Source organism: Gossypium hirsutum, chromosome A12 (genome assembly GCF_007990345.1).
Source record: "Gossypium hirsutum isolate 1008001.06 chromosome A12, Gossypium_hirsutum_v2.1, whole genome shotgun sequence".
Classification (NCBI taxonomy): Eukaryota; Viridiplantae; Streptophyta; class Magnoliopsida; order Malvales; family Malvaceae; genus Gossypium; species Gossypium hirsutum.
The window spans coordinates 26136444-26156751 of NC_053435.1; the positions used below are offsets into that span (position 1 = coordinate 26136444).

The following is a 20308-nucleotide window of genomic DNA, read 5'->3' on the forward strand; positions in this document are numbered from 1 at the left end:
TTAAATATGGCATTAGCCATTATGACAAGTTATGTTATGCTCTGCAAAACATTTAATCTTTTGAAGTCCATAACCATCTTTATTCTTAATGGTTTTGATATCCTTTTACTGGAAAAAAGTAATAGCTGTCATCTGTGGCATTATTATCTATCAAGACTGCTTTTTTCCTTGTTTGCATGTCTTGGGACCTTTTCATTTGAGTAACTTTCTTAGTTTGATATTTTGAAGTTTGTGGTTGTATATTCTTGGATTTGCCAATATCAAATATTGAAGAAACAGCTAAACAATAATAGTTAAAAAAGGCATAGGGATTTATTGGTGAAGAACTTCGAATGCACTAATGATGATTTTAGTAAATCTGTTCTAATGTCCTAGACCAAGAGATGTTTGCAGTGCCAAATCATGCATGATTGCCCTTACGATAAGCAAATTCGTTTATGCACAGTGTTTACTGCTAAATCATCATATTCTAATTACATTTGATGATTTTCCATGTTTCATAAGTGTTGGTCATGTCGCATATAATTAAAAGAAAGTTTTGGCAAACATCAAATAGCTAGGCTGGGAAGAATTAACTGTTTGTTTTCTGGTTTTCATTTGGACTTGCATTTACAGTATTTGGATTAAGGTGTGAGTGTCCAACACAATTTTGTTCATTTATTAAAAGTTTTTCCATGTATTTGGAAAGTCACATCCTTATATCCATGGTTCTAAATATGTGTTGGACATGGAGTCCGAGTAGACATAGAATGCCAGGAAGGTCACAATGAGAATAGGTTTTTGTATTTCAAACCAAGCAAACACGAAAAGCTTGTGGATGAAGAAAGTAGAGATTTGGCAATCAATAGATATAAGGCTTTTCAATTTTCAGGATGTCTTTTGTGCTTGTGGTCCTTCATTTGCTTTACCATTTTCCCTTTGCTTTCAAGTTTTTTTTTCTTTTTGGACAGTCTTCCATTTATCGCCATCTTCAAGTTCTGCTTATACTTTGCTTGAGAAGATATCATTTTCCTTTAACATTAGTAGCCCGTGGTATATGTTATAATTACTTCCAAAACATTTTCATGTTGATTTTTGTCTTATGATTGAACTACATCATGGTTATTAGGTTAAGAGGCAATGGGAAAAACTTCCCATGTCCATCTCATCAGGTTTCTCATATAGTAACTCATCATTGGGAAGTGCATTTAGATGCCATGTGTTTAAGCAAAACTTGAAATTTCAATTAGTTTTTGCAGTCGTCTTCAAGAGATTTGAATTCAACTATCCGCAATTATTACTCCTAAATTGATAGCTTGATTGATAATAGAAAGAAGAATGAACAAATAAATAAAGAAATATAAAGGAAAATCCACTTTTTTTATCCTTTATACTAACTAATTTGTCTTGGCGTGGTTTGATAATTAATGGAATGAAGGAAAAGCAAAAAGAAACTGCATCCCTTCACATGATAAAGAAGGCAAATTATTTTTATTATTATTTTGGGTTGAAACATGTTGGTTTAGGTGAAAGTACCAGGGAAGCCATTAGGAGGGGATTACTTTGACAAAATAATCCTTTTGTTAAATTTTATCTATGAAAAGATGACTTGAAACATTAAATCAATGTTGAAAATTATTTTTTATGGGTAAACTATAAAAATGGTCAATCAATTATGCTTTTTGTTCTATTTTGGTCACCCAACTATTAATCTTTCGATTTAGTTATTAAACTTTTCAAAATTAAATATTTTAGTCGCGGATTTTTTTTATTGGTCTAATAATAAAATTAACCCTTGTTCTATCAATTTGATCCTAAATATAAAAAAAATTTAAAAATTTAGCCCTCAATGTTTACAAAATATCATTTTAGTTCTAATTCTAAAAAATTTAATAAATTTTACCCTCAATATTTATAAAATCTATCAATTTAGTCCTAACTCTAAAAATTAAAAAAAAATTATTTTTAACCTTTTATAACCCATTGACTAACCTACGTGAGATATTAAAATAAGAAAAAGTGTAACATTTTTTAAGTTACTTGCAAAAAGAACTCTAAAAAATTGAGATATAATACAAAAACTTAAGATTAAAAAAAATAAAGGCATTAAAAATACTATTCATTCTCGTGTAAAACTTAAATTAAAATGTCATTTGATTTCATCCCGTGTAAAATCTAAATTAAAAAAAATCATCTCTTGATATTTAAAATCCTGACTCATTTAATAATTTGAATAAAATGACATACATACACGAAGTTAAGGATTGCCAGAAGGTATGCCCTTTTCCAAAAATCATTGTACATGTTTTAAGTGTACAAAACTGCAAAAAAGGGAGTGGCAGAAAGGTCTCATCAAGGAAGCCTCATCTATGCGCTTCAAAACAAAACCCACTGTCCACAAAACAATTGAGATTTCACTTTCATAGTTTGACCCTTCAGTTAGCACAAAATAAGCCAACTGTTTTAATAGTTTTTTATTTTAAGATTTTGTTGTAAACAAGCAGAGCTTTGTTCTATAAATGTGGCAGCTCAACACACTGAATTCTCTTTAAAGAAAACAGACAAATGGTACAACCATTGCCATAATTTCAAACAAAACAAACATGTTTTGCTTAGTTTTGTAGGAATTTATGAGTTACTTGCTGTGGCTTCAATGATTTCGTCTTCAGCTTCCAATCAAATCTTGTTTGAAATTTCTCCACAATGATATTTTAAGCCTCAACTTTATTGAAATCTCTTGTCCAAACCCATTAGGGATGGATTGAGACCCACTTCAATAACTTGTTTCACCATTACTTTTATCGGACAAAATTAAAGATGGCGTTAGCAAAGTCCTGCCCTACATAATTAATAGTTTGTTCTAAGCCTTGTGAATATAAAAACATTTCTTATGACGTTTCTCATATATAGCAGTTTCTTAATCATAAAAATGGCTCAAAATCTAATGGATAATGAAATTTTAGTTAAATGTTTTCGCCCATTGTTTCTCCAATCTTTTTTCTTAAAACAAGGGTTTCAAGGATAAAATTTCCAAGAAAACCTTAAAAAAAAAAGATACATATTGAACACGTACCTTAATTCGACAGTAAGCTCGAGTAACATAACTAAAGACGTTGGTGGATAACAAATCAAAGCCTTTCCAAAGTCCATGGCCAGATATTGAAGACGTAGCCTATTTAATGCCTGCGAAGTGAAAGCAAACCAGGTTTATCAGTGATTTCAGAAGTAGTCAAGGCATTTGTTAGCAATGACAAGTAAAAAATGGATGTTAATTGTTTATTTGACGAAAATTAAGCGCACAATGTACATTACAAGACAAAACATGCAAGTTTTCATATCTAGTCAGTCTCCAAATGAAAAAATAAAAGTAAAGGTCATTTCTATATGGATCATTGTTCCATTACTTTTGAGATTTTGCTTCTTTTGCAGATTCCAGGGTTAAGGCCACACCGGCGGCTGCTGCGGTGAGGACACCGCCGCTGGTCTTAGGGATGTTTTGTGAATCTTGGTGAATTAACTGCGCATTCTTTATCTCCTGCCCTTTTCCTTTTGATGAATAATAGCTTTCAACTTCACCTTTTGCATTTTGGGTCTCACTCTCTAACTTCACCTTCTTGGGTCCGTTATCCATATTGAATCTCATATTCTTAATTTAGATTTTGCATTTTCATTTTAACAAGTGATTGACAATATATGTTTGATGCTATAATTAGTCCCTTATTTTACTGTCTATTTTGACACATGGCTGATGAGATGTTTGGTCTCCAACACCATTTTTAAGACAAACTAAAGGCCCTAACATCAAGTCTACGCCAAACACATGTCACTCTCTTATGTTAATCGGAATCTTCATTTTCCCTTGAAATATTCATGCCAAACATCAATGTTCAACAAATTCGGACAGAAGGTACGATAAGATTGAGAATACAGTCCGGCTAACATAGTCCAAGAAGGAAACTTCTAAATGGTTCTCAAAGAAAAGATTCATCCACATCTGTCATTTAAAATTTAACAAAAAAAAATGTAAAAATAAAGGATAAAGTCAATAATATTTGACTCACGCATATGAACACACATTGCCAACAAGTGCAACTGATGACTATATTATGTCCCTGTTCTGAACGCTACTGGTTGGATTACAATTGAAACAATAGAAAAAACTTTAGATATTGATATGGCAAGGGAACTTGACAAAACTGTAATGTCAAGCAGATCATTAAAGGGCTTATACTTAGTTGTTGCTCTGATCGGTAACTCAAAAGAGGTGACCCACTGCAGTGGACATCAGAAGCATCAGAGAGCCTTTGCCTTAGTAAGTTGTTCTTTAGTAAGTTGTACTTCCAGCAGCATCGACATCGATGTTCAAGATGTTTTTTCCTGTTCTGGGTTTCTAAAATTGTTTTTTCTTCAATTGGACTCAAGGCCTCTGCCCCATCATCTTCATCTGTAGCATATAAGATCCTTTTGATAGCTGCAACAATCTGCAATAACATGTTGTAGGGCGTTAAAACAATGGATTCTAACAACCCTTTGAACAACATTCTTTTCTATTCTAAATCTGAAAGTCAAAGGAGAAAATACGGGTGAGTCTTCAATTTTAGGAGTCTGGCAGAGAATCTCAATGTCTCTCAACTTAGAAAAGTAGAAATCCCTCTCTTTCTATAGACTATCCACTGACAGCTTCAATTCAGTGATCTACATTGTGCAGGAGAAGAGATATTGTTATATTCTGAAACCGATAATACTATGCTATGAATTGTTGTTATTGATAGTTCAGCTTATCAAAAGGAACCCAAATTAATGGTCTTTCCCGACATAGATTTGGTCCATAACATACTAATTACTATCAGTTCATTTGTAGAATTCTCAAATTCCTGTTCTTCGTAAGCAGCCATTGCTGATTGATGGAGGCCTAGGAGCCGCAGTTGAACCCTTTGGTTGTGTATTGCTGCGGTGCTGATTTCTTGTAGCCTGCTTCCGTTCCTCCTTTAGAAGCCTCTCTCCTTTCCACTGGATTGTAACTAAATATGGCAATAGAAAAAAAATCATTCATAGATCCTTTAATTCATGATTTACTGAGCTACTTGGAGAATGTAAGCTTTTAAGGAGAAAAACCCAGATAGAGAAACCATTCACTAACAGTAATATATATAATACTACTACCAATTGGGTGAAAATTCAACTATAAATTATGAACGTATCCCAAATGTCATTACCAATTTCCAGGGGATTAAATTCAACCATATTGGAAGTGTAAAATGTGACAAACTGCTGTGCAATCTTTGAAACAGACAACACGACGGAAACGGTATGTGAGCTTTAACATCACTCATCGGGTACACAGATCTCCAACACACCAAACATATACTCATGGAGTCAAACATGTCCTAAAAGTGAAGCATAAAGCTAACATTGTCCTTATTTCCCCTCACATTTCCTGTTGAATGGAGCTTAGCTCACATTCCCTTATCCCTCCAACATGTCCTAGGGCATTAATGCCAAAAATCATTGTACATATAGGTGAGTACTCACAATCCAATGGCATGCCAACTATATCCAACGGTTTCAATAATCATAGAGCCAAAATATTTGAAATCAAACACATACCACTTACTAGTTATCTGTGCACAATCACTGTGTATGTGCATCTTTAGTGAAACATTGTCACTAACATATACATAACATGTACACATTCACACTTTAACAATAGTTATCATATCTACATATCACATATTCACAATCACACAAGTACATAATCCACAAGATAGACATAGGTATGAGAAAGCTTACACTTAGAATTTAGAGTAGGGGTTTAAGCTACTACCAAATTCTCAAATAATGCATTGAATCATGTCCACAAACAATTATTCCAAACACTCACTGATTACGCTTTTGCCTAAAAGCTGAAAAATCAAACTAGTTTTTCTTTGCCTTTATCTTTACTCGTGGAAGGTTCTATCGAATCCGGAACTTAAACATAAAAAATTCACATAACAATACATCCAAAAATCAGCCAAGGACTCATTACAAGCATACAAAACATAAGCCTAAACTAAGTTCTCATGTAACCGAAACTTATAACATAGTAAACTTTAAATTCGAATATCTTGATCTATACTGAATATTTTCACCTAAAACCAATTCATTCATCTCATAATTTACCTACGACTAATTCTCAACCTTTAAACTACACAAAACTACTCAATTCAATATATCAACTTTTTCAACATGTTTTATGGCTATTTTCTAAAAATTTATGAAAACTAAATAATCTTTAACAAAACTTCGAAGTAAATTTTGAAACCATCTAATCATGTTAAAACAAGTTGAAAAAAAATTAAATCAAATTTTTATCCACAAACCCAAAATTCACCATTAATGACCCAATTTTTGGCTTTTATCAAGAACATGCATTTTAAGGCTAAAATATTAGTTTAAGGGACTAGATATCATTTAAAACTCATAGAAAGTAGAATGGTTACGTTTGATGGAAAAAAATAAGCTTTGTTGCAAATTCTGATAAACCCACGTTTGGAGAAGATGATGCAAATGATGAAGTTTTTGGGTGATTTTCTTGGTTTAAATGGAGGTTTTAAGATTCAAGGGTGATAGAAATTAAAGAGGATTAGGAATTATAAGTAAAAAATTGATTAGGAGAGTAAAGGGAAAACAAAGGGACAACACCAATATTGGGGGAGAAGTTGATGTGAAAACTATTTGAAAAAGGGGGTTTTTAGGTTGATTTTGGACATTTAGTCAAAATGCTTCATAAAAACTCTTAATTTTGACTCTTTCACAAATCAATCCTAATTGTCAAATTTAGAGCTGTTTAAAACTCATTTTTAGGAATTGATTTAATTTTCTAAAAACAATAATTGAAAACATTACTAATATGTCATGTCACAGAATTTCAAACACTCGCAGGCTCAAATTCCTAAAATACCCCTCAAACTCCTAGGCCCTATTTAGAGGTGTGACAGACCAGTATGATCCTTCAATAACAGGTGAAATTGGAGTTTTTCCTGAAAAAGTTCAATAAGATTTCATCAACAGGCTCTTCATCGAACAAATGAAAGAGTTTTTAGAACTTAAGCAGTGGAGGATGACGATATTTCAATATGAGCGAGAGTTCATAAGGCTGAGTAGATATGCCAAGGACTTGGTCTATATGAGGAAGGCATGTGCATTAGATTTGAAAGAGGGCTAAGTTAAAAACTTCGGGTGTTATTATCTACTTTAGAGATCCATGATTTTGCTGCTCTATCTACGAAGGCTCAAAGGATGGAGTTAGTAATTTATGAGAGGAATAAGATGAGTGATAGGGAGAGGAACAAATGTGGAGCTTCTGGCACAACTACTAATGCTGAATTCAAAAGGCTCAGAGACATAAAGGGGTATTCTACTGCTCTAGCAAGGGAGTCCCAAACTGTCAACTTTCAATAAGAACGAAGTAGACGTCAAGCCTCTTCCATGGCTAATACTAGAGGATCTAGGAAAATGAAGGTCCCTATTTGTAATAATTGCGGAAAGAACCACACAAGAATCTACTGGAAAGTTATTAGGGCCTGCTACAACTGTGGGGCATACAACCCCTATAAAAGAATTTACTGAGTCTCAACCCTAGGTGAAAATTGGGATAGTGACGAAGTCTAGGTCCATGCAGAGAGCTTCCAGGAAGAACGAAGCTAAGTTAGACCCAAAAGCCTCAGCTAGGGTCTATGTAATGCAAGCAAATGAGGACGATAAAGCCTTTAATGTTATCACATGTAAATTTTCTTTATTCGACAACAGCATACATGCATTGATAGACCCTTGGTTTATTCATTCTTATATTTGTGATAAATTTGTGGATAGAAAATTCTTAAAGCTGTCTCTACTGAGGTTAGCATGATAGTTACCAATCCACTCGGTCAGAGAAGTTTGGTAAATAGGGTAGTAAAATATTGTTCTTTGGGATTTGGTAGGTATGTATTTTTGGTGGACTTAATGATACTGAGTATTGGGATTGGATTGGTTAACAAGGTATAATGCGGTAGTTGAGTGTAAGTCCAAAGGTGTGTGGCTATTATCTGTTGACAACAACAAAGCGTATATTTTAGAGGTTAAGCGCGATGTCAGGAAAAGTATAATCTTAACCGTCTCATCTTGGAAAATGATTGCGAAGGGTGGAGACGCTTATTCGGCATATATTTTGGATTCAAAAATGGTGAGGGAAGACTTTAGACAATCACCAATCGTAATTGAGTTTCCAGATGTCTTTTTAGAAGAACTACCAGGGATACCGTTAAATAGGGATGTAGAACACTCAATTGATGTGGCAGTGGGAACTGCTCCTATTTCTAGCACACCGTACAGAATGGTGCCTATAGAGCTGAAAGAGTTAAAGGCTAAGTTACAAGAACTGCTAGATAAAGGGTTTATCAAACCAAGTGTTTTGCCTTAAGGTGCGCCAATCTTGTTTGTTAAGAAGAAGGATAGGACTCTTCGATTGTGTATTGGTTATAAGCAGTTGAACAAGGTGACCATTAAGAATAAGTATATACTATCCAAGATTGAAGATTTGTTCGATCAACTAAGTGGAGCTAGAGTATTCTCAAAGGTTGATCTACGATTGGGGTATTATCAAGTCAAGGTTAAAGGGGCTGGTATTCTTAGGATTGCTTTTCACACTCGTTATGGGTATTATGAATTCCTAGTTATACCTTTTAGGCTTACTAATACGCCAACAGTGTTCATGGATTTGATGAACAGAGTATTCTAGCCTTATCTCAATCATTATGTGGTCATCTTCATCAATGACATTTTGGTTTATTTGAAAAGTGAAGCGGAGTATGAAGAGTACTTGCAAATAGTTTTGAACGTTCTTTGAGAAAACAAGTTGTACGTCAAATTCAGCAAGTGTGAATTTTTGTTGAATGAGGTTCACTTCTTGGGCCACATTATCTCCACAGATGAAATTATGGTAGATCCCAAGAAGATCAGGTCGGTACTAGATTGGAATCCAACAAAGAGCATTACAGACGCAATTTCCTTGGATTGGCGAGGTACTACAGATGGTTCATGAAGGGTTTTTCTATTATTGCGATGCCATTGATGCGGTTACTGAGAAAATATGAGAAGTTTTGCTAGTTTGGTGAGCGCCAACAGAATTTGACGAGTTGAAGAAGGCATTAACCGAAGCTCCATTATTAAGCCAATAGGAATTGGGAACAAAATATGTAGTGTTCACATATGCTTCTCTGAATGGTTTAATAATTTTAAAATAATTAAAATAATTATTAAGAAAATAATTAAAAATATCAAAATAATATTTTATTTATATTTTGGGGATTAAATTAGTTATTAGTCTATTAGATTAACGTGTCACATCATCATTTTAACTGGACGTAATGGATGAGTGGAAAAAATGTAACAATTCAATAACGGTAATGGCTATTACGTGAGTAAAAAAATGTTGAGTAGCCAAAACGTAATCTTAACAAAAGTTAAGGGACAACAAGTGTAGTTTACCAAAAAGATAATTGGCATATTGACTTATTTAACCCTCCAACTTTACAAAAAGTCATTTTAGTCTTCCATTTAGTTTTTCACCTCTTTTAACCCTTGAACTTTCATTGCTTGTCAATTGGTCCCCAAATAGAAAAAAAAGTTAATGTTTGTTAACTTTGTTCACGTGGTAGTCAACGTGTATGCCATGTTAAATTAATTAATTTTTAAAAATTTAAAAAATATTGAAATATATATATTTTATATATTATATTAATTTTAATTTTTTAAATTTTTAAATTTTTTTTAAAATAATTAATTATTGACATGGCAATACATGTGGATGTCGAATCAATAAAGTTAACAAATGTTAAAATTTCTATCTATTTTTGGTGTTTTGATAAGTAATACAAGTTTAAAAGTTAAAAGAAACGAAAATTTAAATAAATGATCAAATTAATTTTTTTTGGTAAAATTTAAAGGACATATAAATCATTATGCTGAGAAAATATGGAAGAAATGAAAATATAAAAATAAAAACTATAAAAACTTTGTTTTATGTATATATTGATGTATTTAAGTATTTGTGTTGTCTTCATTTCATGTTTAGTATTGTGTTTTAATGATATTTTGCATATTTGTCAGTGTATTTTAATTAAGATATAAAAAATCATGTGAAATGGGGTAATTATGTTCATATTTTGTAGGTATTTAAAATATTATAAATGTATATAAAATGTTACTTAGAAATAATTTATTTCATATTAATTTTGATAGATTAATATATTCATGCTCGTGTTACTATTTTGTGTTTATCGTATTTTAAATTTCTTTTTTTTTTTCATTTCGCCTTTAATTTCATATCACATGTTATATTGATTTATCTAATTCAGTTTTAAATTTATTTATTTTAAAATTATATTATAACATCTATTTTAACTTAATATAATTAATATAAATATTATTTTTTAACTTTTAATTTTAATTTTAAATTTCCCTAAGAGCATTTTCTAGAATACATAAAAGAGGTCTTGAGGACAACAAAAGTGATTAGTGAAGCTAAAATTCTTAATTATAATGTTTTAAAAATATATATTATTACATGAATCAACCAACATTACATTGTTATCTAATTTCTCCAAATAATAACAGAAAAATGACCACATATTTCCATTACCTGCTACAGTTGTTTAGTTTTTTTTTTCTGAATAAAAAATTTATTATTCCCAATATATTACCTATAGCATACAAAAATATGTCCAAACAAGAGATTATTCCTTTTTATCAATATAATATAAAGAAAAAGAGAAAGAATGATAAATTTTAAACTCGTATCATTTAAATATCAAATATAAACTCTAATTATTTTTCCAAATAAATGTAATTTATTATATTTAAAAGGTATTTCACCTGAAGTCTAATGTAGTATTAGATTCATGGTGTTTCAAACCACAGCAACGGGTTTATTCGCCAAAGGATGTTTATCTATTCCCAAGATGCAGGATTGATATATAGGTTTAACTTGTGTGTGGTAGTATAGTGTGTGCGTTAAGTGTATGAATTATATACTTAAATGAGATAAAGACAATTTCAAAATTTTATTTAGAACCAAAATTAAACTAGCAGAAGATAAGATTATCATATTGAAATAAACTTGAGTTGAGTAAAACTCTTTTAACATAAAGGAATGAGGAAGAGATAATAAGGATAGCTTTGACAGGATGGCAACAGGTATATTTGTCATTTTAAGAGTATTGAAGTCTGGGTCATTAGTTTATACGTGCTAGTAAGAGTTAGAATTTGTCAAAATTAATATTAATCAAAATTAGTATTTATTATTTATTTAGCACTATCTGTGGAATTAAAAAAAAAAACTCTATTGATTGTTTATAATTTACTTTATATCCGAATAATATTTTCTGAATTTGCATTTTCTTTATTTGAAAAAGCTCTCTCAAATGGTGAGAATGCTTTAGTTAGATAAAATCTCATTCAACTAATGATTCAACAATGCTATTACCATCTAAAACAAAATGTACTGTTTGAATCCATTAATAAAACTTTCCCCAATAGTGCATTTGTATTTAATCTATTTACTCTTTTTTTCTTTACTTCTTTCATGACTGTTTTATACATAACTATATAATATAATATAATATATATAAATGTATACCAATAATAATTATGTATGTTAAAATATTATGCATATAATAAATTTTTCTTACTACAAAAAATTTTCTAGATAAAAAAATTAACAAAATCATTATCCATTGGCCTCAGTGTGACCCAATTGTGGATAGATATCCTTATAATACCATGTTTGCAATGTTATGTGAATGTGTGGTGAACAACGTGCCTTCTTTAATTTCTAAATTACACAATATAATTGTTCGAAACAACATATTTTCTTTAAAATTAGAATCACATTACACAATATGTAAATATTAAAAACTATTTTTTTTAAAAAAATTCATATCAACTTTGATATTAAGAATTGTTTGTCATGTAATAATTTACTTTTTTTTTATATAAAACTTTTGAAACCAATAATGTAGCACGTTGGCCTCCGACGTTGACCAGTCAATGTCTAAATTAATGTGTCACATCATCGATTCTAAAATTTATTTATATAATAAATAACTACTAAAATTTATAATATATAACAACATATCTATTTATATAAAAACTACCAAAATTTATATTGTATAAAAATATTCTATACAGATAAGGAAATCTGTAATATATACCCAACATATCTAACATCTTCCAATAGAAATTTTAATATTTAGTTAGAAGTTTTAAAAGTTTATGGGAATAACCAATTAAAAGTTTTATCTTTTATAGGAGCTCACGGGAAACTCATATTAAGAAGCTCACCCAAAATTTTTCGTAATGAAAGGGATAATAACTAATTTAGCTTCAGAGTTATTGCTAAAAAATCAACTTAGTAATTTTAGATTTTTGTTTAACAATAGTTCCAAAACAATAAAAAAATTCTAAAAATCTATATATAAAATATTATGTGCTATTATGTGTAAGTTTGTCCTTCTTGATTTATTGGACTTTTTATATTTGTATAAAAGCTTATAATATTTAATTTTGTTAGAATTTAATGTTGTACAAAGGTTTGTCTTTAATTTTTAAAAATTAAGTATAGCCTTTAATTTTATGTTGTTAGTTAAAAGTGTAAGCAATTCCACATTATCTAGAAACAAGTTGCATATAGATTATGAGTATATATACCCGTATCTCACATTGTCTAAGAAAACAAGGAAAATGAGATTTGAGGTCTATATACAAATCTATTTTTGTAAGATTTATTTTCACGACATACACAAAAAAATATTAGGTAGAAAATGGCTTAAAAATAGCATTTTTTTAATAATTTATTCATAGATTGCAAATATTTTTATTTTATTTTAACTATGAGAACATATATATATATTCTCAATTTAATAGATGTTTTAGAATTTAGGACCAAAATAGTAGATCTTATATGATTAATTTTTGTTTGTACGGTAAGTTTTATTATTTTGTTTTTTTGAAACATTACACGTAATGTTCAAGTTTTTATTTATATAACATTAAGATATTGTTATGAAATTTGTAAGTATATATTTGTTTCATAATATAGTTTTGAAATTTTTATATTGTGTTTGTGTTGTATGATTTTACATAGGCAACATCTTTTCTATTGGCATTTCTCTTTTAAATTCATCTCGTTTCAAATTTGATTTGAACGTAGTTAATTGTGCGGATCATGATACAGTTTTTGGACTCGATAGCAATTCTTTCGTAGGTAGAGAGAAAATGTCTTAATATGTGTCACTCTTCATTTCCAAGAACTCATGTTTGTACATATCGTCCATGTATTGCATATAAGTCGCACTGTAAAGGACACATGCCTCTATCATGGATATCAGAATGCTTGAAACCTCTCACAACTGCACCATATTCTCTGCTGAAGGTCTACAGCATATAACATGGTAAAGAGACATGAGTGTTGCCTAGCAAACTCATACACTTGGAAAGTTTCATATTCACGTGAAAAGCATTCAACCCTCATCGAGCGTGCTTTTCTACAATTAGCATACATAGCTCGTTTCAGTTCCTCGTAAAAGATGTGACTCGCATCTATCATGGCAACCTAGTTTTTTCTCATCTTCACAAATAACTCTCCCAATCTCTAAAATGTTGAAGTGAACAGAAAACTTATTGGCAAATGGGCCATCCTCTTTATAATGAAATCAATGGCATCAGCTTGGTTGGTTGTCATATGATTGTATTAGTGACATTTATCATATGATTGAGCTCAAGCTTAAAATGGGATTTTATCCAGTCATTTCATTGTTGAAAAAACCAGTTAAGAAAATAGTGAACATTGCATAGTGAAGGTTTAATTCTTTTTCTTAAAATAAAGCATTGTGATATTTTTAGTAGTAAACCCTTGATCGAATTATTACTTGTGTTTTGAGCGAGGTGGTCTAGGTTATTTTCTACCCTTCTACCAAACAATCTTCTTTGTCATCCTTAAGCTCCGACTTATTTTGAGTATGGGCTCACACGAACTAAATGCATATAATAAAATACTTTGATTAACTTTGAATGGGTGAAAGGAACTCATAAAAGGAACAAATGAATACTATATTTACTCAAGAATGAATGGCAAATTTATCTTGAATATTATTGAACTAGAGGGGGTATCTATACAAATAGAATAAGAGGAGAACTAAAATTTAACCACCTAACAGAATCTTGAATTAGACCTAATTTTGTTCTACAACTAACTCAACTATTTACCCATCTACTACTATATTGTGACCTGAAGTTTCTCCTTGAACGGACAAAAAGGAGATGAGGATAATATTCACCCATCTACTACTGCATTGTGACATGAAGTTTCTCCCTAAACTGGCAAAAAGGCGATGAGGATAATGGTTTAGTGAGAACATCAACAAATTTGTCACAAGGAAGAACTTTACCAATAAATAGCATTCCTACTGCAACTTTCTCCCGAACAAAGAAAAGATCGTTAAAATACCATTCCTTGATATTCTGCTTCAGTCGTTGATCGAGAAACAACTTGGTGTTTCATGGAGCACCAGGAAACTGGATTCCCACCAAAGTAAATACAATACCCAGTAGTAGACCGACGATTTCAAAATCCAAACCTCAATTTGCATAAGCATATCCAACTAAAGACAATCATTTAGAAGATCAAATTTATAACCCATAGTCAATAGTACATAGAGGTAGCGTAAGATACATTTGATGGCAACAAAATGTATATCAGTTGGAGCGTGCACGAAATGACATATTCTATTAACGGCATAGGCAATATAAGGTCAAGTAAGAATCATATATTGTAATGCTCCGGCAATACTCTGATATTCACATGGATCAACAAGAGGTGTTCCCATGTGTTTGGATAGAGAAGAAGAACTAACCATAGGTGTAGATACTCCTTTAGCCTTGTCCGTATGACATCGTTCTAACAGGTCAAGAATGTATTTCCTCTAACAAAGAAGAAGGCCACTGTTTGGGAGATGAGTCACCTCAATACCCAAGAAATAGTGAAGAAAACTCATGTCTTTGAGTGAAAACTCAATGTGAAGTTGACGTACAAACATATCAATCTCAAAATTAGGTCCCCAGTAATAATGATGTTATAAACCAAGACATATATACAAGACACATTAGTAATACGAATAAACAAAGAGGCATCTGATTCAGAAAGCATAAACCAACGGAGACAAGGAAACCCTTCAACTTATCAAACCAGGCCCTTGAAGCTTGCCTTAGCCCATACAATGCTTTGCTTAACCAACATACAAGAGGTTGCCCATTTTCATTTATTTGAACATAACCGGAAGGTTGCTACATGTATACTTTTTTAGTCAAATCACCATTGAAGAAAGCATTATTAACATCAACCTATCACAACGACTACTTTTTAGAGACAATAATAGATAGAATAGTACAAATTGTAGCGGGTTTGACCACCAGACTGAATGTTTCACGAAAATCACAGCTAGGAACTTGAGAACACCTTTTTCCAACCAATCGTCCTTTCTAGTGAGCCACTTTCCAATCAAGATTTCATTTTACCTTAAAGAGCCACTTGCAACCAATTGCCTTCCGACCTTGTGATAAGGGAACTAAAGTCCAAGTGCTGTTATGAAGCAAAGCATCATACTCCTCTTGAGCAGTCTTTCTCCATTCAGTGCTCGTAAAAGCTTCTTCAATATTATGATGTTCTTGATCGACAAGCTCAATGACTTTTGATCGAGTGACTATCGAATGAGTATTAACAGACTAAAGCGGAGGAAGATCAAAAGGAACAAGAACTTCTGGTGGAGGAGAGAAAGTGTTGGAGCTACTATCAACACAAGTATTAACATTGTCATCATTGGGAGTCAAGATTGGAACAAGCATGTTCGAAACGTGTTTAGAAGAGGAAATCATCAAGTGAATCAATAGAGCAACATCTGAGGACAGTGGATGTAGAGGAGAGAAGTGGATGATGGGTAAAATAGTAGTAACCCAATCTGATGTCGAAGACTCATATGATGCACTCGAAGAAGCAAACAAGAATCGGTTCTCATCAAACACCACATGTTAAGAAATAAACACCTGTCCATCTGGAGCAAGACATGGTTGGAATCGAAACTCCAACTTATGTTGCTTAAACGGTCAGAGATACGGATAACAACAACAACCAAACACACAAAGGTGATCATATTCTAGAGGAGTGCCATAAAGCACCAAATACGGAGACTGATTTTGAAGAATCAGAGTTGGCAACTAATTTATCAAATGAACAGCACATGAAAAGGCAAATCCCTAGTATTTCATTGGCAAATGGGCTTGAGCTAATAATGTAAGCTCAACTTCCACTATATAAAGTTGCTTTCTTTCGACAATCTCATTTTGCTCGTACGTGTGTTGACAACTAACATGATGGAGAATTCCATGCTCAGCCAACAAGTAAATGAGTGAAATTCACCACCTCAGTTACTCTGAAACTACTTTATATCTTTGTCAAACTGAACTTTCACCAATTTTTAAAAATGAATAAAACGATTAATAGCTTGATACTTCTTTTGGATGAAAATAACCATGTAAGCCTACTACAAACATTAACAAACAAAACATAATACCAACTAGTTACAGAATGAATAGAAATGGGTCCACATAGATCAAAAACAACTAAATCAAATGGATGATGATACACGGTGGTAGAAGCCAAAAATGGTAATTTGTATGACTTCTCTTGTTGACAAGTAGAACATACATGCTACATTTTATTAGTTTCAACAAAATGTTACAAGTTTTTAAAACTAAACTGATAATATTCGATGATGGGTGTCCAAGTCGACGATGCCACAATTCAAACAAATTACACTTAGTAGGAAAGAAAGAGCTAGTGCCCAAGTTTATATTATAAAGAGACATGTCAGGGCCTCAAATGGATCCTATATTATCAGAAGAGTACATCAGAGAAAACCGATACAATCCCTCATGGGTGTGGCCTCAAAGCAAAATTTCTTGGGTTTGTATATCCTCTACAAGACAATGAAATGGGTGAAATCTGAAAAACACATTATTATCCTGAGAATACTGAGAAACTAATTTCAATTTTTTTTGAATCGTAGGTACATGTAACAGATTTGTTAAATGAAAAAATTTACGAGAAGTAGAAATAGCGCTATGACCCAAACGCACATCTATGACCCAAACGCACAATATGAACACAAGTACCATCACCCATAAGTAGAGGAATTTTACCTAATTATTGACTCAAATTATTCAATATAGAAGCCTCCTAACATATGTGGTTGGTGGCACCAGAGTCGAAGTACCAAACAGACATCTTGGTAGATGTTGAAGGCAATGACATAGATTGCCCAGCAGAAACACCACTTGGTAAACTAGGCCTAGCAGAATTTATGGTAGGAGGCCTAAAAAACTCAAGAGCAAAAAGACCAAAAGTAGACCCAGCCGAATTAATGTTAATAAACCCAAAAATAGGCCCTGTTGAATTAATGCCAACAGACCCAAACGCATGTGTAGTAGAGTTATCAGCAGTAGGCTCAATCGATCTACATATAACAGGTCCGAACCCAAGCCCAACAGATCTAACGGGAGATGGAGATCCATATGGAAGTGGCCCACTCAGCTTTGGCGCATTTAAGCTACTAGGATAGCTTGAGAGAATGACACAGTAAAGACACCATGGGATTAGGACCCATAAGGCACTGAAGAGGAGAACCTAACAGATAAAAAAAGGATAGGGTTCAGGATAGCTGCCGAAAACCCTTTAGAAGGAAGAGAGGAACACGATGTTGGAGGACCAACAAACGAACGATCAAATCGGTAATAGCACTATTGAGCAAGGTGGCCAAGACGATCGCAGAGTTGACACTGAGCAGAGGCACGATTACTCTGGCCATGAACACGATAAGGACACCGACCACTATCAGAAAAAAGGCTGAGTGATCTAGACTCAGACATGGAGACTGACAGAGAAGTCATCTCCAGATCACTTATCTCCAGATCACTCGACAGAGGCGAATGTTGAACCATATTGTCTTGTAGAAGAGTCTCTAAAACAAAATGCTTCTGTCATTTTTCACATTCAAGCAAGATATCAACTAAACGATCCACCTTCATGGGTTTCGATGAAAATGAAGCAATTGTAAGAACTGATTCAAACTCTACTGAAAGATCCGCAAGCACGATGTCAACCTGCTCAGTGGTCGAAACAAGATATCAAGAGGATCCAAGTAGATCGAAAACACTCTTTATTTTGGCCAGGTATTCTTTGACTAACATGTGACCTTTCTTCAAAGAATATGTAGGTCATGTTTTAACCTGGAGATCTTGGCATCAGAAGTTGTAGCAAACAGATGGGTCATTTTGCTCTATACTTCTTAAGCTGTGTTAGCACATATAAAATATGAAAAAATATATCGTTACTGATCGTGGATAAAAGCCAAGATGCAAGAAGTTTATCTTACTGATGGTAAGACACAAAATCTGGGTTAAAAATCAACTTCCCTTCCTGATCCAGCACAAACTGGGATGAAGTCAAAAGAGCGCCATTAACGTAATCGGTAAGTCCATAGCCATCGATAATCAACTTTAGTTGATGTTTCCATTGAACAAATGTATCTTCCCTAAGCTTCACAGTATCATGTCTAGGGAATAACTGGACAATTCGGTAAGATCTTTCTCCATCGAAAAAAATGGCGATGAGGAGCTAAGTGTAACAGCCCATTTTCGGTGAGGGCGGAATAATGGTTTCGGGACCACAAATTCGTATAAAAAATAACAGTGGTTTCGCCACAAATTCGAGCCAAAAATAATTTTTTTAATGGTTGGCATCATGATAGTAAGGTACATGAAAATTTTGATACGAAAAATTTTTCGATTATGTCTTAAATTAGGGAAAGGACTAAATTGCATAAAATGAAAAAGTTGGATTCTAATAGCTATAGGTATCAAATAGTAATGCAATTCAGAACTAGAGGTCCTTATATAGTAATTAGATCGTTAAAGAAAAGTATGTAGATATTTTAATAACTCATCATGGAAAAATTAGAAAAGTGTAGGGACTAAATTGGAAATCAATAAAATTAATAGATGATACTTAATTAAAAAGAAAGCAATCATCTATTTTCATATCATATTCCCCAATTTTTCTATGGAAATCCTTGAAGAGAGGAAGAAAACATTTCAAGCTTAAAAAGATCTGGAAAGTCCAACTACAAAACTAGATCGAGGAAAGCAAAAGGTTTCGAATAAGTTAAAATTCAAATGCGAACCATTATCAAGGTAAGTTTGTGTAACTTAAATATGTATGTTAATATGCTTGAATTGAATTGTATGATTGTGTTGATATATATGAGATGAGATACATAACAAAATAGTCATAAGTTTTGAAAGATGAACAAATTGTCAAGTTCCGCTTGAATGTTGAATTTCGATGGATTAAGGTGATTTCCTGAATAAGAATAATACTGCACATGTTGCAAATAGAATTTAGCCCAGACAGGTAATTCTAATGTAAGCCCTCTTGAGCTTAGGTTATAAATTGGATTTAGCCCGGACGGGTAATCCAAATTAAGCTTTGTAGAGCATTTTCTACGAATAGGATTTAGCCTGAACTGGTAATCCTGCTGTAAAATGTATAACAACCTGATTTTGGGCCTAGTCAGAATAGCAGTTTGGGGACCACAAATTCAGAGTCAGAGGAATTATTTTATTATTATTTTTGTGTCATAGCATGATGATATGAGTGCATGAAATTTTTGGTAAATTAATTTTAGCGATTGTGAGCTCAATTACGAAAAAGGACTAAATTGCATAAGGGGAAAAAGTTATATTTTACTAGCTAGATGTGTTAAATAGCTAGAGAAACATAATTTGGGGACTTTAAAGTGCAATTAGACCCTTTTAAAAGAGGTGGCCGGCCATAGGGGACAAAGAGCGTCATGTTGACTAGGTTAGGTAGACATTTGGTGACTTATTTGACTAATATAAAAATAAAGAAAAGAGAAGCTATAGTGTCATCTTCTCCACCAATTATTTTCAGTAACTAAGGGGGTTTAGAGAGCTCAAAATTTCATCCATTTTTATCTCTTGCAAGTAAGTCATTTAGAAGGTTATTCTTGATGATTTTTGTATTTTTGGACCCCTTGTAGCATAAGCTTTCTAATAAGGGGCTATTTTGCAAAATGGATGAAAGTATAGGGTTTTTACATGAAGCATTTATGTTGTTAGCTAAAATTTTATGGAAGAAAATGAATCTTGATTGTTAAATAAACAACTTTTTGAAAGG

At 32.4% G+C, this 20308-nt stretch overlaps 1 pseudogene; it reads right to left on the reverse strand.

The window, feature by feature from the left end:
• Positions 1 to 3979: 3979 nt before the first annotated feature.
• Positions 3980 to 20308, reverse strand: part of LOC121211351 (microtubule-associated protein RP/EB family member 1C-like) — a 90001-nt pseudogene continuing 73672 nt past the window's right edge.